This window comes from Pseudophryne corroboree (genome assembly GCF_028390025.1).
Source record: "Pseudophryne corroboree isolate aPseCor3 chromosome 11 unlocalized genomic scaffold, aPseCor3.hap2 SUPER_11_unloc_2, whole genome shotgun sequence".
Lineage (NCBI taxonomy): Eukaryota > Metazoa > Chordata > Amphibia > Anura > Myobatrachidae > Pseudophryne > Pseudophryne corroboree.
The window spans coordinates 524,773-543,681 of NW_026967478.1; the positions used below are offsets into that span (position 1 = coordinate 524,773).

Sequence of the window (18,909 nt, forward strand, 5' to 3'; positions counted from 1 at the left end):
TGAATTTCAATGATGCATTGGGGCAACGATTTTGTGAGAAACATCTTCACCCTTAAATAAAGATTTTCTTAATTCCTTACCTGTGTGCTAATTAGATATCACCTTGTTTTCACATTAAACAGACTTCCACATGAGAAAGCAGCAAGGATGCAGTGGCGTTAATGTTTCCTGGTGTCAACCTGTATTTTTTCAGTAGACATTGAAATGAGGATGCATCTTGCTGCCTTTCCAATGAAGCAAGTTTAATTTAGTAATAGGTGAAAAACCATCCCTACAAAGGTGTTAATCAGAGACTTGGCTTTGTGGACACTTTTCAGAGAACAAATTTGTTAGCATAAAAATAAAGCCAGAAAATGAAGAGCTGTTTAATCACTCAATTGGATTTTTTTGCCAGCATATTTCTTTTTCTCTGCAACCCACTGCTAAATTGTGCTTCCTAGCTGTTTTTATAAAATCACTGAATCAAATCTAACTCTGATTACATCAGAGAAGGCCAGGTACCCTACACCACAAGAGGGGGTTTGAAATTTTGACTTGTCTACTTAAAGATCACCAAAATCTGATAACAAGGTAAATTACGTCTCTGGATGGGATTGAACCACCAACCTTTTGGATAATAACCAAACACACTAACTGATTGCGCCACAGTGACACTTTGCAAACGTACATTCTGACAAACGCTAATAAGCATTCATCTAGAACGTTTCCTAGAAAAACTTTAAAAAGTCAATAATCTGGAGAGTTTTTGTAAGATGTTTCTTCCATCAATCAACGAAGAACATTCAAGCTGATTTCTTGCAGCAGCTGGGCACTGTAACAGCTCCAGAGCTGCTCTGTAAGGCAACTAAAAGGGTGTGGGCCCTGCAGCACTACCTGTAGTTCGCATTGTGCGTTGGAAGGCACAAAGTAAGCAGACGGGAGAAGTCAGGATAGTGCGCAAGGGCATAGAAGGGAGCGGCTCAAGAAAAGAGAAGTGGAAACAGACAGCAAACTAGGCTGGAGAAAGACCTGAGACAAAGAGATCTGAATTATACGAGAGCCGACCAGGGGAAACACAAATTATGCAGTCGAGTTTCCCACATTTGGGGAAATCGCTGGAGCAGCACACACAGAGTGCAATGGGTGAGCCTTGCCCTGGGAGAAGCACCTTCATGATCATAGTATCTCACCTGGCAGGTAAGTAGGAGTTGGGCAAGAGCTGAGGAGGGTCGCTGCTCGGGCAACCCCCTGTCAAGTGAAGGAGATCCAACTGAGGCAGCACAAGAGAACTCTCGAAAGAAGAACAAGGCTAGAGGAAGATCTGAGACACAGAAATCTGGCTTTTACCAGAGCTGACCAGAGGAAAGCACAAACACAGTCCCCCACTACCACAAATAATGCAGTCGAGTTTCCCACATTTGGGGAAATCACAGGGGTCAGCATACCCAGAATGCAATGAATGAACCTCACCCTGGGAGAACAATCTTCATGACCATGGTATCTCCTATGCAAAATAAGTATGATTTGGGATAGGGCTGGGGAGGGCCGCTGCTCAGGCACATCTCTGTCAAGTAAAGGAGATTCAACTGAGGCAGCACAAGGGAACTCTCATCTGGGGACAACAACTGCAGGTAGAACACATATTTTCAGATGAACATGGGAGGGCAGAAGGCTGCCTAATACTGAAGCACCCCCAAACAACAAACCAAATGCAACAACTAGTACAAGCATTCCTGGGGGAAGGCCTGCAGCAGATGGATTTGCATATGGTGATGTCATCCAAGCAGTGGGTCAAAGTTGGCTTCAACCCTCGTCTGCATATGAAAAGAAAAAAGGGATGTGCAGGGCATGGCATCCTTTTGTGGCGCTTGGATGACCCTTAATTCGCATTAAACATCTCCACCCTCCTTCGGTGTGGGGCTCATGTTGGCTATGCCCCAGCCCCTGAAGCATTCAAGATGATTTCTTGCAGCAGCTGGGCACTGTAACAGCTCCAGAGCTGTTCTGTAAAGCATGTAAAAGGGTGTGGGCCCTGCAGCACTACCTGTAGTATGCATTGTGCGTTGGAAGGCACAAAGTAAGCAGACGGGAGAGGTCAGGATAGTGCGCAAGGGCATAGAAGGGAGCGGCTCAAGAAAAGAGAAGTGGAAACAGACAGCAAACTAGGCTGGAGAAAGACCTGAGACAAAGAGATCTGAATTATACGAGAGCCGACCAGAGGAAACACAAATTATGCAGTCAAGTTTCCCACATTTGGGGAAATCGCAGGAGCAGCACACCCAGAGTGCAATGGGTGAGCCTTGCCCTGGGAGAAGCACCTACATGATCATAGTATCTCACCTGGCAGGTAAGTAGAAGTTGGGCTAGAGCTGGGGAGGGTCGCTGCTCGGGCACCCCCCTGTCAAGTGAAGGAGATCCAACTGAGGCAGCACAAGGGAACTCTCGAAAGAAGAACAAGGCTAGAGGAAGATCTGAGACAAAGAAATCTGACTTTTACCAGAGCTGAGCAGAGGAAAGCACAAACACAGTCCCCCACTACCACAAATAATGCAGTCGAGTTTCCCACATTTGGGGAAATCACAGGGGTCAGCATACCCAGAATGCAATGAATGAACCTCACCCTGGGAGAACAATCTTCATGACCATGGTATCTCCTATGCAAAATAAGTATGATTTGGGATAGGGCTGGGGAGGGCCGCTGCTCAGGCACATCTCTGTCAAGTAAAGGAGATTCAACTGAGGCAGCACAAGGGAACTCTCATCTGGGGACAACAACTGCAGGGAGAACACATATTTTCAGATGAACATGGGAGGGCAGAAGGCTGCCTAATACTGAAGCACCCCCAAACAACAAACCAAATGCAACAACTAGTGCAAGCATTCCTGGGGGAAGGCCTGCAGCAGATTGATTTGCATATGGTAATGCCATCCAAGCAGTGGGTCAAAGTTGGCTTCGACCCTCGTCTGCATATGAAAAGAGAAAAGGGGCGTGCAGGGCATGGCGGCCTTTTGCGGCGCTTGGGTGACCCTTAGTTCGCATTAAACACCCCCACCCTCCTTCGGTGTGGGGCTCATGTTGGCAATGCCCCAGCCCCTGAAGCATTCAAGCTGATTTCTTGCAGCAGCTGGGCACTGTAACAGCTCCAGAGCTGCTCTGTGAGGCAAGTAAAAGGGTGTGGGCCCTGCAGCACTACCTGTAGTTTGCATTGTGTGTTGGAAGGCACAAAGTAAGCAGACGGGAGAAGTCAGGATAGTGCGCAAGGGCATAGAAGGGAGCGGCTCAAGAAAAGAGAAGTGGAAACAGACAGCAAACTAGGCTGGAGAGAGACCTGAGACAAAGAGATCTGAATTATACGAGAGCCGACCAGAGGAAACACAAATTATGCAGTCAAGTTTCCCACATTTGGGGAAATCACAGGGGCAGCACACCCAGAGTGCAATGGGTGAGCCTTGCCCTGGGAGAAGCACCTACATGATCATAGTATCTCACCTGGCAGGTAAGTAGGAGTTGGGCTAGAGCTGCGAAGGGTCGCTGCTCGGGTACCCCCCTGTCAAGTGAAGGAGATCCAACTGAGGCAGCACAAGGGAACTCTCGAAAGAGGAACAAGGCTAGAGGAAGATCTGAGACAAAGAAATCTGATTTTTACCAGAGTTGACCAGAAGAAAGCACAAACACAGTCCCCCACTACCACAAATAATGCAGTCGAGTTTCCCACATTTGGGGAAATCACAGGGGTCAGCATACCCAGAATGCAATGAATGAACCTCACCCTGGGAGAACAATCTTCATGACCATGGTATCTCCTATGCAAAATAAGTATGATTTGGGATAGGGCTGGGGAGGGCCGCTGCTCAGGCACATCTCTGTCAAGTAAAGGAGATTCAACTGAGGCAGCACAAGGGAACTCTCATCTGGGGACAACAACTGCAGGGAGAACACATATTTTCAGATGAACATGGGAGGGCAGAAGGCTGCCTAATACTGAAGCACCCCCAAACAACAAACCAAATGCAACAACTAGTGCAAGCATTCCTGGGGGAAGGCCTGCAGCAGATGGATTTGCATATGGTGATGTCATCCAAGCAGTGGGTCAAAGTTGGCTTCAACCCTCGTCTGCATATGAAAAGAAAAAAGGGATGTGCAGGGCATGGCGTCCTTTTGTGGCGCTTGGATGACCCCTAATTCTCATTAAACATCTCCACCCTCCTTCGGTGTGGGGCTCATGTTGGCTATGCCCCAGCCCCTGAAGCATTCAAGATGATTTCTTGCAGCAGCTGGGCACTGTAGCAGCTCCAGAGCTGCTCTGTAAAGCATGTAAAAGGGTGTGGGCCCTGCAGCACTACCTGTAGTTTGCATTGTGCATTGGAAGGCACAAAGTAAGCAGACGGGAGAAGTCAGGATAGTGCGCAAGGGCATAGAAGGGAGCGGCTCAAGAAAAGAGAAGTGGAAACAGACAGCAAACTAGGCTGGAGAGAGACCTGAGACAATGAGATCTGAATTATACGAGAGCCGACCAGGGGAAACACAAATTATGCAGTCAAGTGTCCCACATTTGGGGAAATTGCAGGAGCAGCACACCCAGAGTGCAATGGGTGAGCCTTGCCCTGGGAGTAGCACCTTCATGATCATAGTATCTCACCTGGCAGGTAAGTAGGAGTTGGGCTAGAGCTGGGGAGGGTCGCTGCTCGGGCACCCCCCTGTCAAGTGAAGGAGATCCAACTGAGGCAGCACAAGGGAACTCTTGAAAGAGGAACAAGGCTAGAGGAAGATCTGAGACAAAGAAATCTGACTTTTACCAGAGCTGACCAGAGGAAAGCACAAACACAGTCCCCCTCTACCACAAATAATGCAGTCGAGTTTCCCACATTTGGGGAAATCACAGGGGTCAGCATACCCAGAATGCAATGAATGAACCTCACCCTGGGAGAACAATCTTCATGACCATGGTATCTCCTATGCAAAATAAGTATGATTTGGGATAGGGCTGGGGAGGGCCGCTGCTCAGGCACATCTCTGTCAAGTAAAGGAGATTCAACTGAGGCAGCACAAGGGAACTCTCATCTGGGGACAACAACTGCAGGGAGAACACATATTTTCAGATGAACATGGGAGGGCAGAAGGCTGCCTAATACTGAAGCACCCCCAAACAACAAACCAAATGCAACAACTAGTACAAGCATTCCTGGGGGAAGGCCTGCAGCAGATGGATTTGTATAGGGTGATGTCATCCAAGCAGTGGGTCAAAGTTGGCTTCAACCCTCATCTGCATATGAAAAGAGAAAAGGGGCGTGCAGGGCATGGCGGCCTTTTGCGGCGCTTGGATGACCCCTAGTTCGCATTAAACACCTCCACCCTCATTCGGTGTGGGGCTTATGTTGGCTATGCCCCAGCCCCTGAAGCATTCAAGCTGATTTCTTGCAGCAGCTGGGCACTGTAACAGCTCCAGAGCTGCTCTGTAAGGCAAGTAAAAGGGTGTGGGCCCTGCAGCACTACCTGTAGTTCGCATTGTGCGTTGGAAGGCACAAAGTAAGCAGACGGGAGAAGTCAGGATAGTGCGCAAGGGCATAGAAGGGAGCGGCTCAAGAAAAGAGAAGTGGAAACAGACAGCAAACTAGGCTGGAGAGAGACCTGAGACAAAGAGATCTGAATTATATGAGAGCCGACCAGGGGAAACACAAATTATGCAGTCAAGTTTCCCACATTTGGGGAAATCAAAGGGGCAGCACACCCAGAGTGCAATAGGTGAGCCTTGCCCTGGGAGAAGCACCTACATGATCATAGTATCTCACCTGGCAGGTAAGTAGGAGTTGGGCTAGAGCTGGGGAGGGTCGCTGCTTGGGCACCCCCCTGTCAAGTGAAGGAGATCCAACTGAGGCAGCACAAGGGAACTCTCGAAAGAAGAACAAGGCTAGAGGAAGATCTGAGACAAAGAAATCTGACTTTTACCAGAGCTGACCAGAGGAAAGCACAAACACAGTCCCCCACTACCACAAATAATGCAGTCGAGTTTCCCACATTTGGGGAAATCACAGGGGTCATCATACCCAGAATGCAATGAATGAACCTCACCCTGGGAGAACAATCTTCATGACCATGATATCTCCTATGCAAAATAAGTATGATTTGGGATAGGGCTGGGGAGGGCCGCTGCTCAGGCACATCTCTGTCAAGTAAAGGCGATTCAACTGAGGCAGCACAAGGGAACTCTCATCTGGGGACAACAACTGCAGGGAGAACACATATTTTCAGATGAACATGGGAGGGCAGAAGGCTGCCTAATACTGAAGCACCCCCAAACAACAAACCAAATGCAATAACTAGTGCAAGCATTCCTGGGGGAAGGCCTGCAGCAGATGGATTTGCATATGGTGATGTCATCCAAGCAGTGGGTCAAAGTTGGCTTCAACCCTCGTCTGCATATGAAAAGAAAAAAGGGATGTGCAGGGCATGGCGGCCTTTTGCGGCGCTTGCATGACCCCTAATTCGCATTAAACACCTCCACCCTCCTTCGGTGTGGGGCTCATGTTGGCTATGCCCCAGCACCTGAAGCATTCAAGCTGATTTCTTGCAGCAGCTGGGCACTGTAACAGCTCCAGAGCTGCTCTGTAAGGCAACTAAAAGGGTGTGGGCCCTGCAGCACTACCTGTAGTTCGCATTGTGCGTTGGAAGGCACAAAGTAAGCAGACGGGAGAAGTCAGGATAGTGCGCAAGGGCATAGAAGGGAGCGGTTCAAGAAAAGAGAAGTGGAAACAGACAGCAAACTAGGCTGGAGAGAGACCTGAGACAAAGAGATCTGAATTATACGAGAGCCGACCAGAGGAAACACAAATTATGCAGTCAAGTGTCCCACATTTGGGGAAATCGCAGGAGCAGCACACCCAGAGTGCAATGGGTGAGCCTTGCCCTGGGAGAAGCACCTTCCTGATCATAGTATCTCACCTGGCAGGTAAGTAGGAGTTGAGCTAGAGCTGGGGAGGGTCGCTGCTCGGGCACCCCCCTGTCAAGTGAAGGAGATCCAACTGAGGCAGCACAAGGGAACTCTCGAAAGAAGAACAAGGCTAGAGGAAGATCTGAGACAAAGAAATCTGACTTTTGCCAGAGCTGACCAGAGGAAAGCACAAACACAGTCCCCCTCTACCACAAATAATGCAGTCGAGTTTCCCACATTTGGGGAAATCACAGGGGTCATCATACCCAGAATGCAATGAATGAACCTCACCCTGGGAGAACAATCTTCATGACCATGATATCTCCTATGCAAAATAAGTATGATTTGGGATAGGGCTGGGGAGGGCCGCTGCTCAGGCACATCTCTGTCAAGTAAAGGCGATTCAACTGAGGCAGCACAAGGGAACTCTCATCTGGGGACAACAACTGCAGGGAGAACACATATTTTCAGATGAACATGGGAGGGCAGAAGGCTGCCTAATACTGAAGCACCCCCAAACAACAAACCAAATGCAACAACTAGTACAAGCATTCCTGGGGGAAGGCCTGCAGCAGATGGATTTGCATATGGTGATGTCATCCAAGCAGTGGGTCAAAGTTGGCTTCAACCCTCGTCTGCATATGAAAAGAAAAAAGGGATGTGCAGGGCATGGCGTCCTTTTGTGGCGCTTGGATGACCCTTAATTCGCATTAAACATCTCCACCCTCCTTCGGTGTGGGGCTCATGTTGGCTATGCCCCAGCCCCTGAAGCATTCAAGATGATTTATTGCAGCAGCTGGGCACTGTAACAGCTCCAGAGCTGTTCTGTAAAGCATGTAAAAGGGTGTGGGCCCTGCAGCACTACCTGTAGTATGCATTGTGCGTTGGAAGGCACAAAGTAAGCAGACGGGAGAGGTCAGGATAGTGCGCAAGGGCATAGAAGGGAGCGGCTCAAGAAAAGAGAAGTGGAAACAGACAGCAAACTAGGCTGGAGAAAGACCTGAGACAAAGAGACCTGAATTATACGAGAGCCGACCAGAGGAAACACAAATTATGCAGTCAAGTTTCCCACATTTGGGGAAATCGCAGGAGCAGCACACCCAGAGTGCAATGGGTGAGCCTTGCCCTGGGAGAAGCACCTACATGATCATAGTATCTCACCTGGCAGGTAAGTAGAAGTTGGGCTAGAGCTGGGGAGGGTCGCTGCTCGGGCACCCCCCTGTCAAGTGAAGGAGATCCAACTGAGGCAGCACAAGGGAACTCTCGAAAGAAGAACAAGGCTAGAGGAAGATCTGAGACAAAGAAATCTGACTTTTACCAGAGCTGAGCAGAGGAAAGCACAAACACAGTCCCCCACTACCACAAATAATGCAGTCGAGTTTCCCACATTTGGGGAAATCACAGGGGTCAGCATACCCAGAATGCAATGAATGAACCTCACCCTGGGAGAACAATCTTCATGACCATGGTATCTCCTATGCAAAATAAGTATGATTTGGGATAGGGCTGGGGAGGGCCGCTGCTCAGGCACATCTCTGTCAAGTAAAGGAGATTCAACTGAGGCAGCACAAGGGAACTCTCATCTGGGGACAACAACTGCAGGGAGAACACATATTTTCAGATGAACATGGGAGGGCAGAAGGCTGCCTAATACTGAAGCACCCCCAAACAACAAACCAAATGCAACAACTAGTGCAAGCATTCCTGGGGGAAGGCCTGCAGCAGATTGATTTGCATATGGTAATGCCATCCAAGCAGTGGGTCAAAGTTGGCTTCAACCCTCGTCTGCATATGAAAAGAGAAAAGGGGCGTGCAGGGCATGGCGGCCTTTTGCGGCGCTTGGGTGACCCTTAGTTCGCATTAAACACCCCCACCCTCCTTCGGTGTGGGGCTCATGTTGGCAATGCCCCAGCCCCTGAAGCATTCAAGCTGATTTCTTGCAGCAGCTGGGTACTGTAACAGCTCCAGAGCTGCTCTGTGAAGCAAGTAAAAGGGTGTGGGCCCTGCAGCACTACCTGTAGTTTGCATTGTGTGTTGGAAGGCACAAAGTAAGCAGACGGGAGAAGTCAGGATAGTGCGCAAGGGCATAGAAGGGAGCGGCTCAAGAAAAGAGAAGTGGAAACAGACAGCAAACTAGGCTGGAGAGAGACCTGAGACAAAGAGATCTGAATTATACGAGAGACGACCAGGGGAAACACAAATTATGCAGTCAAGTTTCCCACATTTGGGGAAATCACAGGGGCAGCACACCCAGAGTGCAATGGGTGAGCCTTGCCCTGGGAGAAGCACCTACATGATCATAGTATCTCACCTGGCAGGTAAGTAGGAGTTGGGCTAGAGCTGGGGAGGGTCGCTGCTCGGGTACCCCCCTGTCAAGTGAAGGAGATCCAACTGAGGCAGCACAAGGGAACTCTCGAAAGAGGAACAAGGCTAGAGGAAGATCTGAGACAAAGAAATCTGATTTTTACCAGAGTTGACCAGAAGAAAGCACAAACACAGTCCCCCACTACCACAAATAATGCAGTCGAGTTTCCCACATTTGGGGAAATCACAGGGGTCAGCATACCCAGAATGCAATGAATGAACCTCACCCTGGGAGAACAATCTTCATGACCATGGTATCTCCTATGCAAAATAAGTATGATTTGGGATAGGGCTGGGGAGGGCCGCTGCTCAGGCACATCTCTGTCAAGTAAAGGAGATTCAACTGAGGCAGCACAAGGGAACTCTCATCTGGGGACAACAACTGCAGGGAGAACACATATTTTCAGATGAACATGGGAGGGCAGAAGGCTGCCTAATACTGAAGCACCCCCAAACAACAAACCAAATGCAACAACTAGTGCAAGCATTCCTGGGGGAAGGCCTGCAGCAGATGGATTTGTATATGGTGATGTCATCCAAGCAGTGGGTCAAAGTTGGCTTCAACCCTCGTCTGCATATGAAAAGAAAAAAGGGATGTGCAGGGCATGGTGTCCTTTTGTGGCGCTTGGATGACCCCTCCTTCGGTGTGGGGCTCATGTTGGCTATGCCCCAGCCCCTGAAGCATTCAAGATGATTTCTTGCAGCAGCTGGGAACTGTAACAGCTCCAGAGTTGCTCTGTAAAGCATGTAAAAGGGTGTGGGCCCTGCAGCACTACCTGTAGTATGCATTGTGCGTTGGAAGGCACAAAGTAAGCAGACGGGAGAGGTCAGGATAGTGCGCAACTGCATAGAAGGGAGCGGCTCAAGAAAAGAGAAGTGGAAACAGACAGCAAACTAGGCTGGAGAAAGACCTGAGACAAAGAGATCTGAATTATATGAGAGCCGACCAGAGGAAACACAAATTATGCAGTCAAGTGTCCCACATTTGGGGAAATCGCAGGAGCAGCACACCCAGAGTGCAATGGGTGAGCCTTGCCCTGGGAGAAGCACCTTCCTGATCATAGTATCTCACCTGGCAGGTAAATAGGAGTTGGGCTAGAGCTGGGGAGGGTCGCTGCTCGTGCACCCCCCTGTCAAGTGAAGGAGATCCAACTGAGGCAGCACAAGGGAACTCTCGAAAGAAGAACAAGGTTAGAGGAAGATCTGAGACAAAGAAATCTGACTTTTACCAGAGCTGACCAGAGGAAAGCACAAACACAGTCCCCCACTACCACAAATAATGCAGTCGAGTTTCCCACATTTGGGGAAATCACAGGGGTCAGCATACCCAGAATGCAATGAATGAACCTCACCCTGGGAGAACAATCTTCATGACCATGGTATCTCCTATGCAAAATAAGTATGATTTGAGATAGGGCTGGGGAGGGCCGCTGCTCAGGCACATCTCTGTCAAGTAAAGGAGATTCAACTGAGGCAGCACAAGGGAACTCTCATCTGGGGACAACAACTGCAGGGAGAACGCATATTTTCAGATGAACATGGGAGGGCAGAAGGCTGCCTAATACTGAAGCACCCCCAAACAACAAACCAAATGCAACAACTAGTACAAGCATTCCTGGGGGAAGGCCTGCAGCAGATTGATTTGCATATGGTAATGCCATCCAAGCAGTGGGTCAAAGTTGGCTTCAACCCTCGTCTGCATATGAAAAGAGAAAAGGGGCGTGCAGGGCATGGCGGCCTTTTGCGGCGCTTGGATGACCCCTAGTTCGCATTAAACACCTCCACCCTCCTTCGGTGTGGGGCTCATGTTGGCTATGCCCCAGCCCCTGAAGCATTCAAGCTGATTTCTTGCAGCAGCTGGGCACTGTAACAGCCCCAGAGCTGCTCTGTAAGGCAAGTAAAAGGGTGTGGGCCCTGCAGTACTACCTGTAGTTTGCATTGTGCATTGGAAAGCACAAAGTAAGCAGACGGGAGAAGTCAGGATAGTGCGCAAGGGCATAGAAGGGAGCGGCTCAAGAAAAGAGAAGTGGAAACAGACAGCAAACTAGGCTGGAGAGAGACCTGAGACAAAGAGATCTGAATTATACGAGAGCCGACCAGGGGAAACACAAATTATGCAGTCAAGTTTCCCACATTTGGGGAAATCGCAGGAGCAGCACACCCAGAGTGCAATGGGTGAGCCTTGCCCTGGGAGAAGCACCTTCATGATCATAGTATCTCACCTGGCAGGTAAGTAGGAGTTGGGCTAGAGCTGGGGAGGGTTGCTGCTCGGGTACCCCCCTGTCAAGTGAAGGAGATCCAACTGAGGCAGCACAAGGGAACTCTCATCTGGGGACAACAACTGCAGGGAGAACACATATTTTCAGATGAACATGGGAGGGCAGAAGGCTGCCTAATACTGAAGCACCCCCAAACAACAAACCAAATGCAACAACTAGTGCAAGCATTCCTGGGGGAAGGCCTGCAGCAGATGGATTTGCATATGGTGATGTCATCACATCAACCCTCGTCTGCATATGAAAAGAGAAAAGGGGCGTGCAGGGCATGGCGGCCTTTTGCGGCGCTTGGATGACCCCTAGTTCGCATTAAACACCTCCACCCTCCTTCGGTGTGGGGCTCATGTTGGCTATGCCCCAGCCGCTTAAGCATTCAAGCTGATTTCTTGCAGCAGCCGGGCACTGTAACAGCTCCAGAGCTGCTCTATAAGGCAAGTAAAAGGGTCTATGTGGCGCAATCAGTTAGTATGTACGGCTATTAACCAAAAGGTTGGTGGTTCAATCCCACCCAGGGACCTAATTGACCTTGTTATCAGATTTTGGTGATCTTTAAGTAGACAAGTCAAATTTCATACCCCCTGTTATGGTGTAGGGTACCTGGCCTTCTCTGATGTAATCAGAGTTAGATTTGATTCAGTGATTTTATAAAAACATGTAGGAAGCACTATTTAGCAGTGGGTTGCAGAGAAAAAGAAATATGCTGGCAAAAAAATCAAATTGCGTGATTAAACAGCTCTTCATTTTCTGGCTTTATTTTTATGCTAACAAATTTGTTCTCTGAAAAGTGTCCACAAAGCCAAGTCTCTGATTAACACCTTTGTAGGGATGGTTTTTCACCTATTACTAAATTAAACTTGCTTCATTGGAAAGGCAGCAAGATGCATCCTCATTTCAATGTCTACTGAAATAATACAGGTTGACACCAGGAAACATTAACGCCACTGCATCCTTGCTGCTTTCTCATGTGGAAGTCTGTTTAATGTGAAAACAAGGTGATATCTAATTAGCACACAGGTAAGAAATTACGAAAATCTTTATTTAAGGGTGAAGATGTTTCTCACAAAATTGTTGCCCCAATGCATCATTGAAATTCAAGCTGGAAAGATGATTTTAATATATCACTTGTACATTTTGTATTGCTCTTCTGGTGACAATGTAGTTTTTTTTGTCAATTACCATTTTAATAATAGGGTAAAGAAAATTAAGTGGATTTTTGAAAGAAAAGTATACTGTCAATATACTATTAAAACAAATTAAAATGGTAAAAGTTATTGTACTTTAAGTAAAAATAAAAGAGCAAAAATATCAATCCCAGTTTTGATTACTTAAATTAACAAAAAAAAATGCATATAGCAAAGGATAGTTTCAATCTGCCTACCTCTGGGTTATGGGTCCAGCATGCTTCCATTGCAGTACTCTGCTGCACATGTAAGTGCAAGAGATCCTGAAGCACTCACTCATCATGGGAAAGTACCAATGTGTTTATTCATTGGTTGATGGAAGAAACATCTTACAAAAACTCTCCAGATTATTGATTTTTTAATGTTTTTCTAGGAAACGTTCTAGATGTATGCTTATTAGCCTTTGTCAGTATGTACTGTTTGCAAAGTGTCTCTGTGGCGCAATCGGTTAGTGTGTTCGGCTATTAACCAAAAGGTTGGTGGTTCAATCCCACCCAGGGACGTAATTGACCTTGTGATCAGATTTTGGTGATATTTAAGTAGACAAGTCAAAATTTCAATCCCCCTCTTATTGTGTAGGGTACCTGGCCTTCTCTGATGTAATCAGAGTTAGATTTGATTCAGTGATTTTATAAAAAACAGCTAGGAAGCACAATTTAGCAGTGGGTTGCAGTGAAAAAAAATATGCTGGCAGAAAAATCCAATTGAGTGATTAAACAGCTCTTCATTTTCTGGCTTTATTTTTATGCTAACAAATTTGTTCTCTGAAAAGTGTCCACAAAGCCAAGTCTCTGATTAACACCTTTGTAAGGATGGTTTTTCACCTATTACTAAATTAAACTTGCTTCATTGGAAAGGCAGCAAGATGCATCCTCATTTCAATGTCTACTGAAATAATACAAGTTGACACCAGGAAACATTAACGCCACTGCATCCTTGCTGCTTTCTCATGTGGAAGTCTGTTTAATGTGAAAACAAGGTGATATCTAATTAGCACACAGGTAAGGAATTAAGAAAATCTTTATTTAAGGGTGAAGATGTTTCTCACAAAATTGTTGACCCAATGCATCATTGAAATTCAAGCTGGAAAGATGAATTTAATATATCACTTGTACATTTTGTATTGCTCTTCTGGTGACAATGTAGTTTGTTTTTGTCAATTACCATTTTAATAATAGGGTAAAGAAAATGAAGTGGATTTTTGAAAGAAAACAATACTGTCAATATACTATTAAAACAAATTAAAATGGTAAACGTTATTGTACTTTAAGTAAAAATAAAAGAGACAAAATATCAATCCCAGTTTTGGATTACTTTAATTAACAAAAAAAAATGCATATAGCAGAGGATAGTTTCAATCTGCCTACCTCTGGGTTATGGGCCCAGCATGCTTCCATTGCAGTACTCTGCTGCACATGTAAGTGCAAGAGATCCTGAAGCACTCACTCATCATGGGAAAGTACCAATGTGTTTCTTCGTTGGTTGATGGAAGAAACATCTTACAAAAACTCTCCAGTTTATTGACTTTTTAAAGTTTTGCTAGGAAACGTTTTAGATGAATGCTTATTAGCCTTTGTCAGTATGGACTTTTGCAAAGTGTCTCTGTGGCGCAATCAGTTAGTATGTACGGCTATTAACCAAAAGGTTGGTGGTTCAATCCCACCCAGGGACCTAATTGACCTTGTTATCAGATTTTGGTGATCTTTAAGTAGACAAGTCAAAATTTCAAACCCCCTGTTATGGTGTAGGGTACTTGGCCTTCTCTGATGTAATTAGAGTTAGATTTGATTCAGTGATTTTATAAAAACAGCTAGGAAGCACAATTTAGCAGTGGGTTGCAGAGAAAAAAAATATGCTGGCAGAAAAATCCAATTGAGTGATTAAACAGCTCTTTATTTTCTGGCTTTATTTTTATGCTAACAAATTTGTTCTCTGAAAAGTGTCCACAAAGCCAAGTCTCTGATTAACACCTTTGTAAGGATGGTTTTTCACCTATTACTAAATTAAACTTGCTTCATTGGAAAGGCAGCAAGATGCATCCTCATTTCAATGTCTACTGAAATAATACAGGTTGACACCAGGAAACATTAACGCCACTGCATCCTTGCTGCTTTCTCATGTGGAAGTCTGTTTAATATGAAAACAAGGTGATATCTAATTAGCACACAGGTAAGGAATTAAGAAAATCTTTATTTAAGGGTGAAGATGTTTCTCACAAAATCGTTGCCCCAATGCATCATTGAAATTCAAGCTGGAAAGATGATTTTAATATATCACTTGTACATTTTGTATTGCTCTTCTGGTGACAATGTAGTTTGTTTTTGTCAATTACCATTTTAATAATAGGGTAAAGAAAATGAAGTGGATTTTTGAAAGAAAACAATACTGTCAATATACTATTAAAACAAATTAAAATGGTAAAAGTTATTGTACTTTAAGTAAAAATAAAAGAGCCAAAATATCAATCCCAGTTTTGGATTACTTTAATTAACAAAAAAAAATGCATATAGCAGAGGATAGTTTCAATCTGCCTACCTCTGGGTTATGGGCCCAGCATGCTTCCATTGCAGTACTCTGCTGCACATGTAAGTGCAAGAGATCCTGAAGCACTCACTCATCATGGGAAAGTACCAATGTGTTTCTTCGTTGGTTGATGGAAGAAACATCTTACAAAAACTCTCCAGATTATGGACTTTTTAAAGTTTTTCTAGGAAACGTTTTAGATGAATGCTTATTAGCCTTTTTCAGTATGAACTTTTGCAAAGTGTCTCTGTGGCGCAATCAGTTAGTATGTATGGCTATTAACCAAAAGGTTGGTGGTTCAATCCCACCCAGGGACCTAATTGACCTTGTTATCAGATTTTGGTGATCTTTAAGTAGACAAGTCAAATTTCATACCCCCTGTTATGGTGTAGGGTACCTGGCCTTCTCTGATGTAATCAGAGTTAGATTTGATTCAGTGATTTTATAAAAACATATAGGAAGCACAATTTAGCAGTGGGTTGCAGAGAAAAAGAAATATGCTGGCAAAAAAATCAAATTGCGTGATTAAACAGCTCTTCATTTTCTGGCTTTATTTTTATGCTAACAAATTTGTTCTCTGAAAAGTGTCCACAAAGCCAAGTCTCTGATTAACACCTTTGTAGGGATGGTTTTTCACCTATTACTAAATTAAACTTGCTTCATTGGAAAGGCAGCAAGATGCATCCTCATTTCAATGTCTACTGAAATAATACAGGTTGACACCAGGAAACATTAACGCCACTGCATCCTTGCTGCTTTCTCATGTGGAAGTCTGTTTAATGTGAAAACAAGGTGATATCTAATTAGCACACAGGTAAGAAATTACGAAAATCTTTATTTAAGGGTGAAGATGTTTCTCACAAAATTGTTGCCCCAATGCATCATTGAAATTCAAGCTGGAAAGATGATTTTAATATATCACTTGTACATTTTGTATTGCTCTTCTGGTGACAATGTAGTTTTTTTTGTCAATTACCATTTTAATAATAGGGTAAAGAAAATTAAGTGGATTTTTGAAAGAAAACTATACTGTCAATATACTATTAAAACAAATTAAAATGGTAAAAGTTATTGTACTTTAAGTAAAAATAAAAGAGCAAAAATATCAATCCTAGTTTTGATTACTTAAATTAACAAAAAAAATGCATATAGCAAAGGATAGTTTCAATCTGCCTACCTCTGGGTTATGGGTCCAGCATGCTTCCATTGCAGTACTCTGCTGCACATGTAAGTGCAAGAGATCCTGAAGCACTCACTCATCATGGGAAAGTACCAATGTGTTTATTCGTTGGTTGATGGAAGAAACATCTTACAAAAACTCTCCAGATTATTGATTTTTTAATGTTTTTCTAGGAAACGTTCTAGATGTATGCTTATTAGCCTTTGTCAGTATGTACTTTTTGCAAAGTGTCTCTGTGGCGCAATCGGTTAGTGTGTTTGGCTATTAACCAAAAGGTTGGTGGTTCAATCCCACCCAGGGACGTAATTAACCTTGTGATCAGATTTTGGTGATATTTAAGTAGACAAGTCAAAATTTCAAACCTCCTCTTATGGTGTAGGGTACATGGCCTTCTCTGATGTAATCAGAGTTAGATTTGATTCAGTGATTTTATAAAAAACAGCTAGGAAGCACAATTTAGCAGTGGGTTGCAGAGAAAAAAAATATGCTGGCAGAAAAATCCAATCGAGTGATTAAACAGCTCTTCATTTTCTGGCTTTATTTTTATGCTAACAAATTTGTTCTCTGAAAAGTGTCCACAAAGCCAAGTCTCTGATTAACACCTTTGTAAGGATGGTTTTTCACCTATTACTAAATTAAACTTGCTTCATTGGAAAGGCAGCAAGATGCATCCTCATTTCAATGTCTACTGAAATAATACAAGTTGACACCAGGAAACATAAACGCCACTGCATCCTTGCTGCTTTCTCATGTGGAAGTCTGTTTAATGTGAAAACAAGGTGATATCTAATTAGCACACAGGTAAGGAATTAAGAAAATCTTTATTTAAGGGTGAAGATGTTTCTCACAAAATTGTTGACCCAATGCATCATTGAAATTCAAGCTGGAAAGATGATTTTAATATATCACTTGTACATTTTGTATTGCTCTTCTGGTGACAATGTAGTTTGTTTTTGTCAGTTACCATTTTAATAATAGGGTAAAGAAAATGAAGTGGATTTTTGAAAGAAAACAATACTGTCAATATACTATTAAAACAAATTAAAATGGTAACAGTTATTGTACTTTAAGTAAAAATAAAAGAGACAAAATATCAATCCCAGTTTTGGATTACTTTAATTAACAAAAAAAAATGCATATAGCAGAGGATAGTTTCAATCTGCCTACCTCTGGGTTATGGGCCCAGCATGCTTCCATTGCAGTACTCTGCTGCACATGTAAGTTCAACAGATCCTGAAGCACTCACTCATCATGGGAAAGTACCAATGTGTTTCTTCGTTGGTTGATGGAAGAAACATCTTACAAAAACTCTCAAGATTATTGACTTTTTAAAGTTTTTCTAGGAAACGTTTTAGATGAATGCTTATTAGCCTTTGTCAGTATGGACTTTTGCAAAGTGTCTCTGTGGCGCAATCAGTTAGTATGTATGGCTATTAACCAAAAGGTTGGTGGTTCAATCCCACCCAGGGACCTAATTGACCTTGTTATCAGATTTTGGTGATCTTTAAGTAGACAAGTCAAAATTTCAAACCCCCTGTTATGGTGTAGGGTACCTGGCCTTCTCTGATGTAATCAGAGTTAGATTTGATTCAGTGATTTTATAAAAACAGCTAGGAAGCACAATTTAGCAGTGGGTTGCAGAGAAAAAAAATATGCTGGCAGAAAAATCCAATTGAGTGATTAAACAGCTCTTTATTTTCTGGCTTTATTTTTATGCTAACAAATTTGTTCTCTGAAAAGTGTCCACAAAGCCAAGTCTCTGATTAACACCTTTGTAAGGATGGTTTTTCACCTATTACTAAATTAAACTTGCTTCATTGGAAAGGCAGCAAGATGCATCCTCATTTCAATGTCTACTGAAATAATACAGGTTGACACCAGGAAACATTAACGCCACTGCATCCTTGCTGCTTTCTCATGTGGAAGTCTGTTTAATGTGAAAACAAGGTGATATCTAATTAGCACACAGGTAAGGAATTAAGAAAATCTTTATTTAAGGATGAAGATGTTTCTCACAAAATCGTTGCCCCAATGCATCATTGAAATTCAAGCTGGAAAGATGATTTTAATATATCACTTGTACATTTTGTATTGCTCTTCTGGTGACAATGTAGTTTGTTTTTGTCAATTACCATTTTAATAATAGGGTAAAGAAATTTAAGTGGATTTTTGAAAGAAAACAATACTGTCAATATACTATTAAAACAAATTAAAATGGTAAAAGTTATTGTACTTTAAGTAAAAATAAAAGAGCCAAAATATCAATCCCAGTTTTGGATTACTTTAATTAACAAACAAAAAAATGCATATAGCAGAGGATAGTTTCAATCTGCCTACCTCTGGGTTATGGGCCCAGCATGCTTCCATTGCTGTACTCTGCTGCACATGTAAGTGCAAGAGATCCTGAAGCACTCACTCATCATGGGAAAGTACCAATGTGTTTCTTCGTTGGTTGATGGAAGAAACATCTTACAAAA

General features: G+C 44.1%; 19 non-coding genes and 1 pseudogene across 19 annotated transcripts; 1 reads left to right on the plus strand and 19 right to left on the minus strand.

Moving 5' to 3' along the window:
- Positions 1-1,021: 1,021 nt before the first annotated feature.
- On the minus strand, positions 1,022-1,184 carry LOC134982089 (U1 spliceosomal RNA). The gene has a single exon (XR_010190920.1). It is a non-coding gene; the product is annotated as a U1 spliceosomal RNA (small nuclear RNA).
- A 152-nt stretch (positions 1,185-1,336) lies between these two features.
- On the minus strand, positions 1,337-1,500 carry LOC134982112 (U1 spliceosomal RNA). The gene has a single exon (XR_010190937.1). It is a non-coding gene; the product is annotated as a U1 spliceosomal RNA (small nuclear RNA).
- A 671-nt stretch (positions 1,501-2,171) lies between these two features.
- Positions 2,172-2,334, minus strand: LOC134982075 (U1 spliceosomal RNA). The gene has a single exon (XR_010190908.1). It is a non-coding gene; the product is annotated as a U1 spliceosomal RNA (small nuclear RNA).
- Positions 2,335-2,486: 152 nt separating this feature from the next.
- LOC134982113 (U1 spliceosomal RNA) lies at positions 2,487-2,650 on the minus strand. The gene has a single exon (XR_010190938.1). It is a non-coding gene; the product is annotated as a U1 spliceosomal RNA (small nuclear RNA).
- Positions 2,651-3,321: 671 nt separating this feature from the next.
- On the minus strand, positions 3,322-3,484 carry LOC134982081 (U1 spliceosomal RNA). The gene has a single exon (XR_010190913.1). It is a non-coding gene; the product is annotated as a U1 spliceosomal RNA (small nuclear RNA).
- Positions 3,485-3,636: 152 nt separating this feature from the next.
- LOC134982126 (U1 spliceosomal RNA) lies at positions 3,637-3,800 on the minus strand. Its single transcript, XR_010190950.1, has one exon. It is a non-coding gene; the product is annotated as a U1 spliceosomal RNA (small nuclear RNA).
- Positions 3,801-4,471: 671 nt separating this feature from the next.
- LOC134982086 (U1 spliceosomal RNA) lies at positions 4,472-4,634 on the minus strand. Its single transcript, XR_010190917.1, has one exon. It is a non-coding gene; the product is annotated as a U1 spliceosomal RNA (small nuclear RNA).
- A 152-nt stretch (positions 4,635-4,786) lies between these two features.
- On the minus strand, positions 4,787-4,950 carry LOC134982119 (U1 spliceosomal RNA). The gene has a single exon (XR_010190943.1). It is a non-coding gene; the product is annotated as a U1 spliceosomal RNA (small nuclear RNA).
- Positions 4,951-5,642: 692 nt separating this feature from the next.
- LOC134982102 (U1 spliceosomal RNA) lies at positions 5,643-5,784 on the minus strand (annotated as a pseudogene).
- A 152-nt stretch (positions 5,785-5,936) lies between these two features.
- On the minus strand, positions 5,937-6,100 carry LOC134982055 (U1 spliceosomal RNA). Its single transcript, XR_010190890.1, has one exon. It is a non-coding gene; the product is annotated as a U1 spliceosomal RNA (small nuclear RNA).
- A 671-nt stretch (positions 6,101-6,771) lies between these two features.
- On the minus strand, positions 6,772-6,934 carry LOC134982073 (U1 spliceosomal RNA). Its single transcript, XR_010190906.1, has one exon. It is a non-coding gene; the product is annotated as a U1 spliceosomal RNA (small nuclear RNA).
- A 152-nt stretch (positions 6,935-7,086) lies between these two features.
- Positions 7,087-7,250, minus strand: LOC134982058 (U1 spliceosomal RNA). Its single transcript, XR_010190893.1, has one exon. It is a non-coding gene; the product is annotated as a U1 spliceosomal RNA (small nuclear RNA).
- A 671-nt stretch (positions 7,251-7,921) lies between these two features.
- On the minus strand, positions 7,922-8,084 carry LOC134982076 (U1 spliceosomal RNA). Its single transcript, XR_010190909.1, has one exon. It is a non-coding gene; the product is annotated as a U1 spliceosomal RNA (small nuclear RNA).
- Positions 8,085-8,236: 152 nt separating this feature from the next.
- LOC134982114 (U1 spliceosomal RNA) lies at positions 8,237-8,400 on the minus strand. The gene has a single exon (XR_010190939.1). It is a non-coding gene; the product is annotated as a U1 spliceosomal RNA (small nuclear RNA).
- A 671-nt stretch (positions 8,401-9,071) lies between these two features.
- Positions 9,072-9,234, minus strand: LOC134982096 (U1 spliceosomal RNA). The gene has a single exon (XR_010190926.1). It is a non-coding gene; the product is annotated as a U1 spliceosomal RNA (small nuclear RNA).
- A 152-nt stretch (positions 9,235-9,386) lies between these two features.
- Positions 9,387-9,550, minus strand: LOC134982127 (U1 spliceosomal RNA). The gene has a single exon (XR_010190951.1). It is a non-coding gene; the product is annotated as a U1 spliceosomal RNA (small nuclear RNA).
- A 646-nt stretch (positions 9,551-10,196) lies between these two features.
- Positions 10,197-10,359, minus strand: LOC134982092 (U1 spliceosomal RNA). Its single transcript, XR_010190923.1, has one exon. It is a non-coding gene; the product is annotated as a U1 spliceosomal RNA (small nuclear RNA).
- Positions 10,360-10,511: 152 nt separating this feature from the next.
- LOC134982115 (U1 spliceosomal RNA) lies at positions 10,512-10,675 on the minus strand. Its single transcript, XR_010190940.1, has one exon. It is a non-coding gene; the product is annotated as a U1 spliceosomal RNA (small nuclear RNA).
- Positions 10,676-11,346: 671 nt separating this feature from the next.
- Positions 11,347-11,509, minus strand: LOC134982067 (U1 spliceosomal RNA). The gene has a single exon (XR_010190901.1). It is a non-coding gene; the product is annotated as a U1 spliceosomal RNA (small nuclear RNA).
- Positions 11,510-16,661: 5,152 nt separating this feature from the next.
- On the plus strand, positions 16,662-16,735 carry TRNAN-AUU (transfer RNA asparagine (anticodon AUU)). The gene has a single exon. It is a non-coding gene; the product is annotated as a tRNA-Asn (tRNA).
- The last annotated feature ends 2,174 nt before the right edge of the window (positions 16,736-18,909 follow it).